The sequence below is a fragment of the Halyomorpha halys genome, unplaced genomic scaffold (genome assembly GCF_000696795.3).
Source record: "Halyomorpha halys isolate HHAL.00 unplaced genomic scaffold, Hhal_1.1 Scaffold111.1, whole genome shotgun sequence".
Classification (NCBI taxonomy): Eukaryota; Metazoa; Arthropoda; class Insecta; order Hemiptera; family Pentatomidae; genus Halyomorpha; species Halyomorpha halys.
Window position 1 is genome coordinate 1,358,878 of NW_027109684.1, and position 17,743 is coordinate 1,376,620.

The window sequence follows — 17,743 nt, forward strand, 5'->3', positions numbered from 1 at the left end:
TGTTCTTAATCTCTCATCCTTAACAATGCCTAATAATCCTCTGAGACGTCTGAAAAGAAAAGGTCCACGGGACCTTCTAATTTAAATAAATGCTTGAAGTACCACCAACGGGTGGTTCCTTCCCAAAATTTTCTTATTTATACAGTTGTAAATTAGATTAAATAAATTTAAAAAAATATATATAAAGCGAACCCGCCTGACGGGTAACAATGACCATATAAAATTATAGTTGACTCATCATTCTCTCCTAATTTCTACATACTGGTTCATTGAAAACTGTTCTTGGAGACACGAAATATAATCTTTTAACTTTAATTAAAAAATAAATTAATTAATTAATTTTCTTTTGTAAAAGGTATTAGAAATAAAATATGCTATTTTTCAGACAAAACTTCATCTACTGTGTATACAAATGTCAATTTTGGTTTAATTTTGTTTTTAAAGGAAATGATAATTACAGAGGTTTAGTCCTAGCGTACACTTAAAAGTACTCTGAAAAATAAATGGAACAATCTGCTCTGTTGAAATTTAAAGAATAACAATTATTTTTTTCGAGAATATTTGTGAAAAGTGGTTCATGACAAAATTTATAACTTTTCAAAAGAGTTACAAGTGATTTCCAGGTCAGTCTTCTGCATATTCTTAATCCCAAGTATTTTGTTTCTGTTTGCTTTGGTAAAGGAATAGCGTAAAGAGAAAGTCTGAACGCCTAATTTGATTCATGATGATGATTTTTGTTTACCATACATTCACAAAACCAAAGTCAACAGTCTTGCAAGTTGAATTGACTACGACAAAGTTTCTATTTAGCTGTCATAAGAATGCATCTGAGAGGTTGAGTAATGTCATCAGTTAATCCCAAAGAGCAATGGTCTTCTTTCCTTTAATAAGCAAAGAAATAACATAAGAATTTCCTATTTTGAACGCAATCATAAAAAAGAGGGGAACGTGTTTGAACAACGGGAGTAAACAGTACAGGTCTTTGCCTCTCCAATTGAGAGATTACCTGTTCTAGATAAGGTACCTTAGGAGTGCCTCAGTCGTTTGACACATGTAGTCGTAGCAGGTTGTCAGTTCCCGTGGGTTACCCGGCCACGAAGAACCGGAGTTTACCATCTGCGCTCTAGAGAACTCGAAGAAAACAGGATAGAACCCTATCTGATCAGGTAAGTCTAAGATAAAGACTTTTATTCCAACAATAGCCTAACTAATAACAACGAAACGAAGTTCACGCGCCAAAGAAGTGCCCAAAAATTATCAGTTCATTCAGAGCAAGTCATATAAATAACAAGGTTGTAATATCGTACATCAGCAAATAAAACTCACTATCAGTAGATATTATACTCAAAAATAACACCTGAAATACAAAATAAATTATTCCTTGGTATTGAATTTTTAAAAATAAAATATATAGCCATATAAATGTGGTCAAACTATATTTTAGTTCAAGTGGGAGCTAGATAGTAAAAAAGTGATACTTTATTTAATCTGATAATAGATTTCTTGGAATAGAATGATACATCAAGTTCATATGATAGCATTCATACATTTTTTTTTTTAATTTATTTTAAACCGCCAAATTTAAAAAAAAAATAACTACGAATCATTAAGTAACAAAATACATATTAATTACACAAAAAAAAAAAAAAAAAAAAAAACGCATTGTAGAGACATATATTGTGACAATCCCTAGAGGTATAAGTGAAAAGTTGTTTCTTAAACAGTACCTGATAGTATTTTTCACATAACAAACAATCATGTTTCTAGAGTAGAAGTCGGGTGAATCAATCTCTCAGTCGTCTTATCTACCAACTATCAAGTTTGATTAAGATCTTCTCATGTTCCTGTAGTATTAAGGCAAATAAATACTATGTATTATGTTTCAACTGATATTTTTATGTAGATTCCATGAAACTCTCTTAATGCATCCTAGTTTCTTTTATTTTTTAGTCAACTTAATGAAAAATCAGGAAAGAAATTTCAATACTAAACGAATAATAGATTACCTTAAATTATATATACCTTATGAATTCTGGATTTAATTCAAAAATTCCGAAAACCAAGTCTTATGCGTACTTTTCAAACACCAGGGACCACTTAAAGTTTCAGTAATTCACGTGTCAACAGAGAAAAACCGTTATAATCTATATAATATTCTTTAATTTTTCTTCTTCAAATTAACACACGGTCAATCATCTACTCAATCTTCTTTAATTTTTCTTCTTCCAAATTGAAGGAGATGGTCAGGGCTTCAGTCAAGAGGAACAAAAATAATTTTAAACTATTTATTGATAGCCGGACGTTTCGACCCAAGATTGATAAATAGTTAAAAATAATTTTTGTTTTTCTTGACCGAAGTCCTGACCATCTCCTTCAAAAATAAAACACATTCCAAATTTTATTCAAAGCTATTACTTCAGTAGCATTTAATCATGCCTCATGACGGTGCACTGCCTTTTCACGAGTCTAGCTAAACTCAATCAATTAAACAGTTATAAAGAGTTAACCCTTACTTAACTTTTTTAATTCTTGTTTCGAATTTTATTGAGCACATGATAAGACAAGTTTAGATGTTTTCAACAAATTCTATGTGAATTCCTGAAATTACCTTACACTACGTAACAAAACACTAAATCCGCTAAAACGATGTCCGATTAAGTAAAAAAAAAAATCATATTGTTTTATAAAAAGTGACTTATTTATCTTGTAAACGTTCAACATTTTCGGTAGAATTCATAAAAATAAAATTATTTTAAAAAGACTATATATTCTCTTATATAATTTTTCTGATGTAATTATAGCAAAACTACATTTCAAAATATTAACAAAAACAGGGAATGATAATAAAACTAAGAGAAATAACAGTACCGTTAATGTATAATGTTAACATAACAGTATATACAACATGAAAATATTGTTGACAGACAACTAACATAAAATTTACAAATGTTTCAACTGCAATAATACTTAATATATTTTCTGTATAACTGATAATTAATACAATATAGTATAAGAGATACTCATTACATCTGATTAATTTAACAACCAGAGACAACATACCGTATCTACCTCAACATCTAGATAACTTATACGCAGCAGGAAGTCTTATAAAAAAATTTATGATTTTGTTGATGATGAAATTGCGGTAATTAATAGATAAGAAAATTTGACAATGACACTGCTTTCAAAGGATAATCAAATAATATAATTTAACAAGAAATATTTAGTTTCTAAATAATAAATTACATAAATACATCATGTTTTCTGAAGATGAAATGCAGGTCGTTCTTTATATTACTCAGCCAAAGACAAAACAATAAGGCTTTATATGACAAAGCAATATAAAAATTCATATCCCACCGTAAAGAGAATAAAGTATTAGAGTGGTTTTACCTAATAAAAAGTACTTCTACAAAGATAATATTACGAAAGAGAGTAATATCAAAGGAACTTGCATTCTTCTTTACAACCCTTGGATTCAAATGTAATTGTGTTAAAGGAAAACTTTAAGAACACAATAGCTTATGCAATTTTTGGTATTGAGAAGTGATATGTGTGGAATGATTTTTAATAAAATGTGAATTTCAAAATTAAAATTTTTTTTCAAGTGGTGGACAAGTGAAATGAGGAATTGTCAAGTTACAAGGGTTGCAGGTTCCGGGTCCTGCTTTTAGTAGGGATGGGATATCAGAAGTAAAAAATTGATACCGATATTATAAAATATCGGCAATATAACAAATTAAAGGAATATTAATTTAAAAACAATAATATAGCAAATAGTAGGAGGACCTATTTAATATCAAAGCCAATAAAAATAACTGACAAATTCCAAGTAATAGTAAAGCAAAATAACGCCATGAGAACCAAAACATCAACATGACAAATATTAAAGCACCCACCAAACATTAATTAAAATATAATTGGATATGTTAGTTGAATAGTAGTTTTCAGAAAAAAAGGTGAAAAATATTAATATTCTAATAATCTACAATTTACATAATGAACATTAACAAATAAGATACAATTCACAATCAGACATCGTCATAGTTTGTAGGTTGACTTCTATTTCGTAGCTGGATATTTTGGTAACAAGAGACATAATCCGGCCTGCATACTACTGTTGACATAGTATGCAAAATAAATAGAAGAAAGAAACAACCTTTCGGTTGTTTGAACTAACTTTTGGCAATATATAAGCCAGAATAGCTTCATCATTTCTATATCTAATGAAAATAATTACCATTTGAGAATAAAATCTGCGTGACGCCGTTTTGAAATATAGATCTCTCAAGTACATTACTTTTTTGAATGCTTAAACGACAGCGAGGATAAAATTTGATAAAACTGATACTAGACAATTTTTATAATACTCTTCAACTTTAGGTCAAACGACCAAGAGAAATTTACAAATATAAAGATATAAAGGAAAATCCTTCAATAATATATTTTCTTTATTATTATTGGCAATGATGCAAGACGACGGAAAAATGAGACGTTATGTACTTGCAAAGAGCCGCAGCGTGTAGGTAGTGAAATGTAGCCACAACTTCTGGTTCCATCGTTTACAGACTGAATTAAATTTATTCAATATAAAAATTTTATCCTAGACATCAAACTTGAAAATCGGTTGACCCGTTTGCTCGAAACGTACCAACAAATGACCAGGTTATGAGAATTTTCGCCACTTTATTATTATTATATTCAATAATAATAATAATTTCATAAAGGGTCCAGTTCCCGAATTGTTTGAATTTAAAATGAAACTTTAATCAGAATAGGATTAACAATAGTTGTCAACGAACAAAAATTTAACTACTGGTAAACACGGAACCAATTTTTTTCTTAAAGATATATTCGATTCTGAAAACAACAATGTTTTTACTTTCTGCATAAATACAAAGCGTTCCCAACTTCGGTAGTGAACTACAAGAATCCGTCCTCCGGCGGTTGTCCGAGGCACCTCATTGCAGAGGACCAAAAAATCATCCATCAAGAACTCCAGCTTCCCTCTGTGCCGGAGTAATAGGCCGGAGGTACATCAAATGCTTTGATGGGCTGAAGGCCTATGCCAACCCGCTATTCAGTGAAATTGCCCCTCCAACAAGACCTGGGAGGTGGTAAAGCAAGAGGTGTTACCCATGGATGAAGTCCTCGCCGAGGGAAGGACTTCGGGCTCTGAGGTCACTCACACCATCACCACCGGAATGGTCCATCCCCATTCTTTGTAAGTCCCCTGGTTATCATGCTACGATTGTAAACCTTTCTCCATGCGGCAAAACAAGATTAATTATAATGTATGTATATATTATCTTTGTTTGTAAATAATGATATTGGGGAGGTTGGAAAAAAAAAAAAATCTTCGTTAGTGAGCAAAATATTACTTTAAAATTGAAATTTATACGAAAAATGCTCCATATCCCTTTATATCAAATGCTTATACTATCACACGTCTTAATAAAAGCTGGTATTATTTTTGGAAAATCTGAATACATTTTTATAAACATAGAATGTTTAAAAAAAAGAAATACAAGAAATGATCATTTATTTAATAAATTTAAGTGTTTGATTATTAATGAACAGATTTTAACAACCTTAAAGTTTTTAGTCCAGAAAAACGTTTAACACAGTTTTCATTAATAATATACCAACAAAATTTATAAATCCTTCACCTTCATTCATACCCTTTCTGTAGCCTGTCCAAACAAGATAACTTTATAATAAGAGATACTAACTTTATAGATAACACTATATTTACTCTATATTCAATGATAACATCGATATTTACAATCCACGATATTTTTTAATGTCAAATATTAAATTTAATTTATTATCTTGAAGGAAACAAAAACTCAAACACCGCGCGTGGACTTTCGTAATCAACATGATTGCACTCACGTGTTCTCCGAAAAAAATACGAGAGAACTCGAAAAGTTGAAAATTTATAACTATAAAGAACTTATCTTCATTTCATCTTACTAAGTTTCATATATTAGAAAAACAACTTCAAAATCCTAATGCTGATAAAGATAAAAGTCGGCTAGCACAAATAGAAACTTAAAGAAAAATAAATACTTTTACATTGTAAATTATTACAACATTGCATTATCATTAGTATCTGATAATTTCAAAAGGGACTTTTTAATTTAATAAAACAAAAATTTCAGTTATAAATCAAACTTATATTTTTAAATTATAAAATTTGAACAAGAAGAAATAAGAATTAAATGTGATATTTGAACATAATTATAAATAATCAATAAATAACACTTTGGAACTGAATATAAAAAATATTGACCTCGTAATCACAAACAATATCCACGGACGACGGACTAGCAGATTTTTTAAAATTAAATTTTCAGATTCTACTTCTAGTCTTGAAAATCTTAAATTTTGAGGGAGGGGACCAAATCTGTTCTTATGTAGCTCAAGTATAATGTTACATTGTTGGGAATAATAAATTAAAGTAAACCTTTTTACGGAACAACTAAATCCGGAGCCGCAGGTCTTGGAAATGCAAAGGAGCTGGATCGAATCCGGCCTGGGAGTCGACTATTATTTCTGTGGCGGTCCCACGAAATTAAAATTTGACCCTCCCCCCATTATGGTCAAAATAGAGTGGTAACCTGTAGGTAAAATATATCACAAATGACCAAAAAAGGAGTCATAAAATAAAAGATTAAATGTCCTCGGGCACCATGGGCTCATTTGACGTCACATGAGCCCAGCTAATTTAATACGGTGCCAGCAATCACCATATAATTTTTTACGTGTTGCAGTTGGACAATCTAATTTATTTCTATCAAAATCCAGTGCTTTACGTGACCTGTCGCAGACCGATAAGATTCAAAAAAATATATACTTTCTTTTTTCCAAAACATCAAATATTTAACAAGCAATAAAAGCGAATTTCTTTGAAAATAGTATTTTATTTGTTAAAATCTTCTTACTTTTTATTTTCCTGTTAATCATTATATATTTCTAAATAATTGAGTGACAATCTTGGTAACACTGCGTTCAACTTATTTTATACTTAGTACAGTATATTTTATATTCAGTACTATACAGACTTAGTATATAACTACCTGTATATACTTAGTAAGGTACCTGACTACAAAAGTTAGGGACTCAAAAGGAGTTATGGTATTTTTAGTATATGACTGCATATATACATTACATCAGTTCACGCGCCGTTTTTCTTAATGACAAAATCTAAAATAAATGATCTACAAATAATTATCCAAAACGGAAGCTAATAACGAGAATGGTTGTGGATATCTACAAGTTATACTTGAAATTCGAGAAAGGAAGGAATACGCAATAACTTTTTCCTCATGTCTCATCGTCCAAAATTATTAGATATTATATATATACTAATGTTAATAAAACCTTGCCGATTTCCAATAATATCAATGCTGCAAAAGAAAAAACTATGAATAAAAGTCTAAAAAGAAACGCAATTCAAAAGAAGATAAAAATATCATTAAACTGGTGAAAATGGATACAGAATAAGTAAGTTAGATTAGATTAGATTAGATTTTTATTCAGAGCGATCAACATCTAGGTTATTACACCCTTTTTACTTCATCTATCTTCTTGTCTTTGACATTTGATGGTTGAATGTAGAGTATTTCCTTTTTTACACTGGTCGGTATTGCTGGATTATATTTTTGTGTAAAGTTGAGTTTCTTTCAGAAATTTTATTATTTTGTCTATGGATAATACTAATAAGTAAGTTTTCATTTATTAAGAGAAATTTAATTGTGTTTAAAAGTACGTAGATAATATATGTAAGTAAGTAATAATAATATGTATGAATTATATTCTTGCCTACTTAGTTAAGACCTGTATTACTTATCTAACATAAAATTATTATAAATTTTTGCACTTTTAGGAAAAAAATAAGTGATCGCAATTCCATCGGATATGCGTGTGCATTTTATGTATAGCCGTATAGGAGGTTACGTTAAAGAATGAGCAACCTCTTCACTACTTATCTTTACTAGGCAAATATGTCTGTTTTTATGACATTCCTGAGTGGGCTAAACAGCCATTTTAGAAATAAAGAATTCATACTTTTAATATTTAATAAAAAGTGTAAATTGCTTTTAGCAATCCAAAAAAGATAAATCTGAAGCTAAAATATTTTTATTAGTCTCGATAATAATAAATTCAATAAGAAGTAACATTACAATAATAATATTGGAGGAAGATAGTCCAAATGGCTGTCAATAAAAGTATCAAAATAGTAAAAGAAAAGTATTTATTGTTAACCAACGTTTCGTCCAACTTTGCATATTACTAACTAAAGACTGCGCGAATAATAAAGTCCTTAAAAAAAAAAAAAAAAAGTATCTTGCCTTACTATATTTTATTTATAGGTGAGTAAAAGTAAAACCAGACAATTCTATATTTAATACGCTTCAATGTCATATTAAAAAATATGATATCAGAAGTGTGAGTTGAGTGCTGACTTGTGAAACTCAATCATATAATTTTTTGGCTTCTTATGAAATCTTTAATTCAAGAATAACAGATATAAAAATCGATAACGCAATTGAAATTATTAAAAATATAATCTGACCCACTTCTTTAAAAGAAATTCAATTTTCGTTTAATGCACTTCACTAATAAACCTGAACTAGAAAAAAATATTTTAATAAAACTACAAATATTGTTAGTTTAGTTGTACCAACCAATAAATTCGTTAATTAATGCTTGAGCTGACATTCCAACCCACCCTAACACAGTCCAAACAACGTACGCTGATGGCATATGTAAACTGTCTGTAATCAACGACCTTACTAATGCATCACAAACACTACAGACACACATAACACCCATTGAAGAATGGTGTCAAAACTGGAGAATCAAAATAAATCGTGACAAATCCCACCAGATCACCTATACTCTTCGTCGTAAACATCTGCCCTCCTGCTATACAATATCCTTTCTAAATACTCCACTAACGTCTGTTGAACAGATTTGATACTTAGAACTTGGATCTCCATCTTCACAAGAGACTTATTTGGAATCCTGAAATGACAAGAAACTGCTCGTGCAGATTTAGCCCAAAACAGATATGCGTCTTTTCATTCCAAACTCCTAACCCATTAATTCTTAATCTCTCATCCTTAACAACCAGATAATCCTCTGAGGCGTCTGAAAAGAAGATGGTCACAGAACCTTCTAATTTAAATTAATACTTGAAGTACCACTATAGTTCCTTTCCAAGATTTTCAAGTGTAAATGAAACATTCCACATATTTATGTATTGTATTTATTATTTCGTACAGTTGTAAATTTAGTTTAAATGAATTTTAAAAAAAAATCTTGGTTTTAATAAATAAAAAAACCTAGGATTAAAATTAAACTGGCATGATGGCGAACAGTAATCAAAGACTACCCATCCTGTCTTCTAAGAATACCCATCCTGACTTCAAAGGCTACCCATCCAGTCTTCAAAGACTACCCATGCTGTCTTCAAAGGTCTATCCTCTAATCTATGTCTACATATCCTCTAATCATAAGTTACCAGTCCCGTCTTCAAATTCAAAGTTTAGTGACTCTAATTTTTTCTCATCCGACCTCTTGACTTCTTTTTTTTAAGCCAATGAATTACTTTTTCTTCGGTTAATTTCGTGCAAATATATTCTTCAAAGAAGTTCAAATAAACATATTCATACGACGTTTCTATATTCGTTGATATTGGTCAATCATGCAAGCATCAGTTGAAATAGATTACTGATTCTTAACAGGACAGTACTAAAAGTCTTATGGCTGAATAAATAGTAGATAAATTCCCAAACCAAACGAAGATTCTATACCAATATCTTACATTATATAAGTATAATTAATAAGAGAAAATGTTCATATGTAATTGATTCAAGACATAAAGTCTATTTAACATATCTCAAGGAAACATTGATATAAAATATTTGCTTTTCGAATTAAGAATGGCACTTGTTGGTGCAACATTGTATGCTTTAAACTTAATTACTCAAAAGCGTAATTTTTCTTATCAGACAAAAGGGACGTCATCAACTCCCGTAATATATCTCTTCAAATACAGCTCAAGGATTCTTTTTCCTGAAAATCTGAAGTATGATGAAATATTGTTTGAGGTAGCCGTGAAAGTTTTAATAAACTGGCACTCGGGGATATGAAGAAATAATTATTAATTGAATCTGATTTATTTATATTGAGGTCATGCCAAGTCGACGGTAGGGTGAAATTTATCAAGCTCATACTTTGCCACTTATATCGACTAATAAAAAAGATGCTAAAATATGACAAACCGAAAGAGTGAAACAATGTTTGTTTCTCAGTTCTAATTGCTTTGTCCTATGTTGCTTTTGGTTCCTTCTGTCCTGCTGCCAGCCAGGCATAAGCAGTCCCTTGTACCTCCAGCTCCAGTTACTTCAGTTTAGTTCTACGTTGAGACCGTTATCACGGCCCTTTCTTTCTTATTTTTATGCGTTAACTATTAAATTAATAAATTAAATACATTAAAAATAGCCGAAGGAAGGAAATAGTTTTAAATAAATATATTGAGTGTATGGAAGAGAAACGGCAGACGTATAAGTATTAATCCTGCATTAAATTGAATTGTACAATTTTTGTGCACACGTTACACGTTATGTGCAATTTGTACCTTTGAATCTTATGATGTACTACAAGAACTTAAACAAAAACAAGAATAGACGAGGAAATAGATTTTGGGGATTGAAGAATTCATCAGGAGCATCATCTCAGCTGTTAAAGGAATTAAGATTGGAAGATCACATTGACAATAGAGCTCTACTGAGAATGTTCCCTAGATTTCCAAACAAGACACTGTTATGAGTGAAGCAGTCTTTCGCAAAGTAAAGCTGTAGGTAACATTGGAATATCCTAGCTGCTAGTGTTATGCAGGGCATAATTCATCTTTCGAAACCCTACATTTCCAATTTCGTGCCAGAACTTTGAGAAGCCTTGTACTCCAGCCTTCAGGTGTTTATTCAGGTAATTTAACTTGTTTAACCTAAATTTATTCTAAAATAAGGCCTATCTGGACATACCGAGTTGAGCTTTGGGGCTCCACTAAACCTTCGAATTCCTGTCGTATTCAATCCTTACAATCCAAAATCCTTCATAAAATCTTCAATGCTTTTCATATAGCCTGTCAGAAACGTGATTTTCGCCTTTAGCTTAAATCCTTCTTCCTTAGAATAGAGCTCTGAACATTATACGTTACTATACATCAATAACAGAATCCAAAACAGTTGGTCCATAGAGCTTTATTTAACCCCACAAAAGATACGTTAGAATCGTAAGTGCAATAGCTTAATTGGCTGATTTTCTATATCTTGATCATTGGAGAGGTTTTGGTGAAGCTGAAGTGTATTCAAAATCTGTAATGTTGAATACGTTCTAACATATACATTACGCCTTTTGCTGAACATCACTAATTATTTCTTATCTTCATTAATATGTAACCGGTTGGCTTCGTTTCTCTCATCAGTCTAAGCAGATTTCTCTATGCTTTCTTGTTTACTTCCAAGTTATATCATCATAACACGAGAAAATAAAATTTTTTGACAATTTCAAAGCTCATCTGAAAATATTTCAATTTACTTATAGATATATAAGCCTAATAGATATATATTCGAGTATAAACAGTTAAATAATTTTTAGAGAACATACACTTAACAGATCACTCGACATTTTTTTTTTTTTCCTCGCGCATCTATTGTTTGTAGATTGGTAAGGTAACGTTAGTATACACATAATTTATATATAATCTCATTTTCATTTAATTATATTTTTTTTAATTTTTAGTTTAGAAATTTTGGAGCAGTCCTTATTATGAAACAGAGACCTCGGTTGCAAAAATACAACATTATGGTAATTTCGTAAGATAATAAACCCCGTTTATAGACCTAGCCCTTACAAAGGAATTCAGGCCAAGAAGTAACCTTTCTATTTTAACAAACCCGTCTAGGTTCTTAAATAGCACATAAAGACAGCTCTTAAACAGCCCATTATATTTAATTGAATAAATTACATTTCATCTATTTATAACAATTAATTAATTTTAGTATATAATAATAATTAATAAAATCAAGTTAAAAACCTCCTTGATAAATATGACATAACGCCTAAACATATGGGTTTTAATGAAGCAAATAATAACTCAAATTAATAAAGAGAACTTTGCGAGTTTATTCTACAAGGCATCCAATAGAAGATAGTGGTTTATACGAATATCTGGTTTATATCTATTTGTTTTTAAACATATGACTGATAATTTGAGTTTTTGACAAAAGGCATTGGAAACTATTTTATAAAAGTTTAGTTGGATAAAACGACTAATATGGTCGCTAGTTAAGTGTAATTTAAGTTATACGGTATAGAACTGTCAAAAGGAAAAACATTGTCAATGGTAAAGATGCCAGGGTTGTTTTGTGCAGCCCTTGAAGGGAGTGTGAATAGAACGAGCCAGCCCTTAGAGTGCCTGGTGCTTCTGGTTAAAGAGAAAGAGACATATGAAAAGGGAGGGATATTTTAACGATTAGTCTGCTATCTAGACTGCTTCAGTTAGCAAGCCTGCCTCACTTACATTATTCAATGGACTCTTGAAAACTTCATTAAAAAGTTACTTACAATAAAGGATACTAATTATGATAAAAAAAAATAAAATAAACAATGTGTCCAACAATAACAATTGCTCAAGAAATATGTAAGCAACTGATTAAACCTATCACAGGAAGCCGTGGATGTTCGAGTGTATTGAGCCACAACCTAACACTCAAGTGTCAGAAGCGGTGTCGGATCGAATCCGGCCTGGGCCGATTGACTTTTATTTCGTGGTCAGAATAAATCTCGACTTTCCTACTATGGTAAGAATAGATTGGTAACCTGTTGGATGACCCATCTTTCCTTCCCCAAGTTACAAAACATAACAACGATAAACCCCATATATAAAAATAAATACTTGATCACAAATTGAATATTTTGGAATGAATTTCTGGTACTTCTCAGGAATCACTGGACGAACCGAGGAATAGCCACAAGATACGGTTAAGGTGGCCAAGAATAACTATCCTAAAATATTATGAAGTCCCATTTACCCATAATTATTTAGATTAATTATTTAATATATTCTTGTTTGAGAGTAGTTTAGCATATTCTTAATTTAAAACAAATTTGATCCTTTTTTTGTCTCAACTTTATTCTTTACAACGTTTCGACCCTCAGGCCATTCTCAAGGATACCTACAAAAAGATTTTTTATTTTTATATAACAATTTCATTATTTCCTTCAAACTACACACTGATTTCTTTGGCCCTACCTTCATATTGACGTCATTTCCATTTCAAATCTTAAAAATGCAGGCTAATTGCCTTTGTCTCATCTTTAAATAAATTAATCATTAAAATAATATCATAATAACATTATAAAATTTTGTTTCTTAAAATTAGATTTCCTACTTACATAACCTTTTCTAAATAATTTTTTCCTAGATTTAAACCTTTTATAAAACACTTTTCTTCTTTCACTAAAGTTGCAAAACTTTTTAAAATAAAGTATAGCAATGAATTTTAAAAAATACAAATAAACAACAATAATTAACAGAATATATATAAAAATGATAGAACAAATAAAATAAAACCACATGTCATATCATAAAACATAAGATCTGATAATAAATAAAAAGAAAAAAAATCAATCACAATTAAACTAAAAAATAATAAATGAAAAGATACAATTTCTGCTAATATGCATTTAGAATTATAAACGAAAATCTGAGACATAAAATACAGAAAATATATAATGGTTTTTTGAAACTTTCAATTGTTATTATTCCGGAATTGGGTAGACTTAAGGTAGTCGAAGTTACGGGATTTGAAGAGTGGAAGAGTGCGAATAAAGACTAAGGAAGACTAAGGAAGAGTGCGAATAAAGGATGGAATAGAATTCCATAGGGAAGAGAAACGGATGAGGAAAGATTTACCAAAGGCTGCAGTGCGATGGGCAGTAACATATAAGTCTGAAGGCCGTGAGCGGGTATTGCGGGAATGCACTGAGGATATAAATTGAAAGATATCAGAGATGTACGATAGACGTATACAGCTATAGTATGTAATTATAGTATAGACAACGTAACGTTAAAACAATAGCTATTTACGAGACCTTGAGGAAGAACCTACCTCTTTGGCAGTCGATAACATCGTTGCTCCTGGACAACCTTCCTTCAAATGTTTGTTCCTTTGTTGCCATTCAGAACGAGCAAGATTTGAAGGATTGATGTAGTCATGCAAAGAGTGCTTTCTAAAAAGAGGATGCAAGTGTGGGGCACCTGGATAATATTTAATATTATAAGTTCAATATTATTCATTAGAAAGAATTGCATTTCTTCATTATTTTTTAATACTTATTAAGCAGGCCTAGATTACCGGGGTAATAATGATTACAACTATATTATATGACTAAAGAGAATATATTACATACCGCTTCCTTATATTAATCACTTCTTTATAATATTTTATATAAACGGCATAGAAGGGAAACGGAACTTTAACAGATCGATATTTATGGGCTTTATCGTAGTACTATTATATTTACGACGAATTTATGCAACATTCGTGCAACATGCAATACATTGTGCCTTTCTATTCCTATCTTCCTCTCTATGAATGCCACAAAAAACTTTCAATGCAAACATCTGACATCAATATTTTGATCTTCCCTCAGAGCTAACCTTCTTGTATATAAGATTTCATCCTATCAAATTGTATATTCCCTTACATAGAACTATGTACTATCCGTGTTCTATCGTTCCTTCCATTACCACAAATGTCTCTGCCTCATTCATTATAAACCAGAATAAGCACTTCGTCCACTTTTCTTTTTGCTCATTCCGCAGGACAAAATGTACTTAATATGATAAAACAAATTGGGCCACAAGATAATTAGTCGTTGTTATTTTTTAGTATATGTAAGTAATATTCTCCTGAGTTTTCATCAATCAAATGATAAAAATTTGGGTATTGTTTTATAAAAAAGTAAAGGCAGTCAGGCATTTCCGAATTCTCTGATCTCGCCTGCCTAATCTTGATGTAAAATATTTACAAAGAAGACACTGAAGATGTTGATCGTGAACTTGAATGCAGCACTGTAGGCAATTACTCATGGGCTCCGCGCCTCCTAGCAGAGCGATTTCGATTTTGCCCACAATGGTCTAAATGGTTTATTTCTTCCGTCCCAGACAGAATCAAAAAATATAGGTTTATATGCCGAATTTCTACCCCGTAAATGTTTAAATTATATCGTCGAGGGTAGAAGATTGGTGTATAAATATAATATCTGTAATTTGGACAACAGTGATTACCATACAAGTAAGGTGAGAAAAGTACTAAGAGAGAAGTTGATGAGAACAAAGCAGCAGGACTAAAGAAAAGTTCCCTGAAGACTGAGAGGAGCACTCCTAAACGTCAGTGTAGTAAATAATTTTAAAATAAAGAAATATTTGAAAAGGAGAAAAAAGTAAATCACTAGATATTTATATGAAATGTATATTAATTATTCGGACAAAATTTAAAAACAAATTAAATCATATATATAAATATTCTAAGCTTTTCCTATTTCCAATATGTTATGTTTTATATTATTATATTCATATGTTTACTGCAAATTGAAATTTTATGATTAGGTAATTAACTCTTTAGTGAAAATATACTAAAACCAATGTTTTTACCAAATATTTTCAAAAAAGAAAGAGCAATAAACTATATATATTTTTTTAAATTTTGTTCGATTTATTAATATTAATGTTTTTTTCAGTACGGACGAAAACGTCTACAGTTATAATAAAAACAGATCTAGCCTGTTTTCAAGCCTTTGGCAGCATGTACGAACTATTTTTTATTAATCCAGTATGCTTCATCGTCCATAAAGTATCTGCATTTTTTCCTTTATTTTGGATGTTTTACAACAATCTTCGACAACTATTAAAAATTCCTTCGTCTTCAATCTAATATACCATTTCACTCATTAATTTTGATTTATTTACATCTTTATTGCATTAATTAATGTCACTGCTATAAGATTTTTTTTTCAATATTATATACATTTTTTAATATTAACTTTATGCATCACCATCACAGTGGATTGCCTTATGTTATATCGTGAAAAAAGTATTAGTTTTACACTGTATAGCTAACTAAACAAAACTACTGAAGGGAGATAAAGAATAGTCCGCTATTGCCTATGATAAAAAAACTAATGATTTTTATCATAATCACATTTTATAAGATTTAAATATAAGCTCGAAAGCAATTTAAAGACTAAATATTAATCATGTGGTTTCCTCACGATTTTAGAACCATAATGACTTAATTAGGACATATTTTTAGATGAAAAAAATACTACAAGAACATGTTATCGAAGATATTTTATACACGAATAGGCAAAGCTACTGCGGTTTAATCGAAAAGAGTTGTGGATGTTGCTTAGTGCAGATGCCAAATCTGAACATCGCTAACTAACCGAAAAACAAAATTGGGCTGGCTCGCTAATTGCCTGTGCCTCCTATATAGGACGCAGGGAGCCGAGCTGTATCCATTGATCCAGGAGCCAGTTACTGTTGGTGTTTTGCCGCCGTTGGACGGAATCCAGCGCCCCCTCTCCGCAAATGAGTAGCATCTAAGCCAGATCCTACTTCCATTTATTCCGTATATACCAATCCACCACTAGAACCTAGTATATCTGTAATATAAATATTTTATATAAAGTTTATAAGTACCAAAAATTTATATTCAATAATAAGTAATAAACAGGAATTGTCCACACATGTTATGTGCGTGTTATATAAACCAAATAGCTTTATAGACTTCAACCTAGCACACAAATCTATTTTAACCATTGCATTTGGTTAAATGCCGCTATCAAACAGTATAAATTTATAATTTATGTAACTTAATTAAGGGGGTAAACAATACATAACCACATTTCATAATAAATTACAGAGAGAAAATACAACATATTGTTTGTTGACAGTGTCAATTAATCACAAAAATAGTTATAATAAAAAATAGATAAAATCAAGATGCTGAAAGCAAAGAAAGCGTGCTGAAAGGAAAATAAAATATCCACAAAGAAAATAACGTCCCAGACGAAGAAATTCATTGTCCTCACAAGGATTACTTAAAAATCTCGATCCTTGTTATAATTACATAAAAATCTGACTAGTGTAACATATAATATCATATTATCACAATTCACTATTTAGGTTGAATTATTAATTTACTATTTTAGTAAACAAATTGTTAATTTTCTCATTTATGAAGCCTATTCCTCGAAATACCATTTTTTTATGATCTGGACAAAATATAAGGCAATCATTCGATGAATAGGTATAAGAGAGTGAAAATTATTTTCTAGGCACATGAGAATCTTTCTGAATATTTTAAACCGACTCCAAATTAAAACTAATATACACCCCCAACTTTTTTGATTTCTCGAACAAAGTTGAAGCTTTGTAACGACTTTGTTTTACTTTTCTTATTTCCACATGAGGGCTAGATGACGAATGAATTGTAACCGTAAATATAAAATAAAAATATATCTTAAAGAAAAAGAAAAAGTAAAAAAGGATAAGATTGTTTACAATTACTTTTTCGTGTATATAAGGCCAGATTGGATCCGAGTGTGACCAAGGGTTCTTAAATAACAGTGAAAAAAAAATACATATTTTCCTTTGGGA

General features: G+C 30.6%; 2 protein-coding genes and 1 long non-coding RNA gene across 13 annotated transcripts in view; 1 reads left to right on the forward strand and 2 right to left on the reverse strand.

Moving 5' to 3' along the window:
* Positions 1 to 17,743, reverse strand: part of CASK (peripheral plasma membrane protein CASK) — a 934,116-nt gene that overhangs the window by 885,979 nt on the left and 30,394 nt on the right. The gene's annotated exons all lie outside the window — the stretch shown is intronic.
* The window catches only part of LOC106677907 (protein PET100 homolog, mitochondrial), a 70,341-nt gene continuing 53,630 nt past the window's right edge, over positions 1,033 to 17,743 (forward strand). Inside the window, exon 1 of the mRNA XM_014416115.3 lies at positions 1,033 to 1,166. The gene's annotated coding sequence lies outside the window, so the exon portion shown is untranslated. The remainder of the gene's footprint in view (positions 1,167 to 17,743) is intronic.
* LOC136795873 (uncharacterized) lies at positions 11,261 to 13,564 on the reverse strand. The gene is made up of 2 exons (XR_010843563.1): positions 13,474 to 13,564; positions 11,261 to 11,593 (listed from the first exon to the last, which is right to left on the reverse strand). It is a non-coding gene; the product is annotated as an uncharacterized lncRNA (long non-coding RNA).